General features: G+C 30.4%; 1 protein-coding gene across 4 annotated transcripts in view; it reads right to left on the reverse strand.

Moving 5' to 3' along the window:
* LOC106871044 (cytochrome c) overlaps nucleotides 1-1,231 on the reverse strand; it is a 27,014-nt gene that overhangs the window by 6,596 nt on the left and 19,187 nt on the right. The window lies entirely within an intron of this gene.

Raw genomic sequence — 1,231 nt, forward strand, 5'->3', positions numbered from 1 at the left:
TATATATATATATATATATATATATATATATGCACACACACACACACACACATACTAACAGAGATACCTGGTATTACTCAGGATTAAAATAGTATAGTTTTTTACTGTTTTACTTGTTTCGGTCATGTGACTGCAGCCATGCTGGGGCACCGCCTTAAATCAAAGAAATCAACCTCAAGGTTTATTCTTCATAAGCCTAGTACTTATTCTATTGGTGTGTTTTGCCAAACGGCTAAGTTACAGGAACATAAACACAGCAACACTGGTTGTCAAGCGATAGCAGGGGAAGAAACAAAGACATACACACACACGCATATATATACACACAAACATACATATATATACATTGGAGGAAACACACCTTCAGCTCGTTTCATTAATTTCATCCTTTTTACTAATTTTAGTTATTGTTATTTTTTTCTCACCTACCAACAAACTCACTAGTTGACAGCCACTTTACATGTGGTATGAACTATCACCCCACTTTGTATTTATTTTTATTTAACTTTAGACAATAATAGTAATAATAATACATTTATTTTTACATTTATAATAATAATAATAACAACAATGAGAATAATAACATTATAATATTATCTAAAATAACAATTATATCTAACTCCAACGCCAGTTGTTCACACTCTCTCTCCTTCTCTAGTTAGTACAGCAAGTTTAACCCCTGAAAAGTTATATTCGTAGAGTTTTAAGTATATTTATATATATTTACGTATATACTATCGATTTTGTTATCGTAAGCATGTTTATTCTTATTATTTCATCATTTTATAGTTTTGTACCTTGTATTGCCATGTATTTAGTTTAATTACCGTAACTTAATATGATGCAACATTAATTTTCCTTCCTTATAAACGTTTATTTACATAATTAGTCATATATAAAGAATTCATTGGATTCTCTCCCTTCCTCCTTCCAATTACAATAAATTTTTATTACCATTATTATTAACTTTAAGATTTTTCTGCGGTTCATTATGTCTTCCTTTAATTTAAACTCTTAGGATAGCGTTCATAGCCTCTCTCCCTAAACAGCTCCCTGTAAACTAGCGTTCTTGTTTCTAACGGTCATTTAATTTAGCAATATAGTGTTATTCCTCATACGTAACCTTAGCGTTCAGCACAAGCCTTGCATTTGTAATATGGTTCCCTGATGATGAAATTATATGTATATACCAGCATCTCTTACTTCTTTGGAGTAGTGTGCATATAATTTT

The sequence above is a fragment of the Octopus bimaculoides genome, chromosome 9, assembly GCF_001194135.2.
Source record: "Octopus bimaculoides isolate UCB-OBI-ISO-001 chromosome 9, ASM119413v2, whole genome shotgun sequence".
Taxonomy (NCBI): domain Eukaryota; kingdom Metazoa; phylum Mollusca; class Cephalopoda; order Octopoda; family Octopodidae; genus Octopus; species Octopus bimaculoides.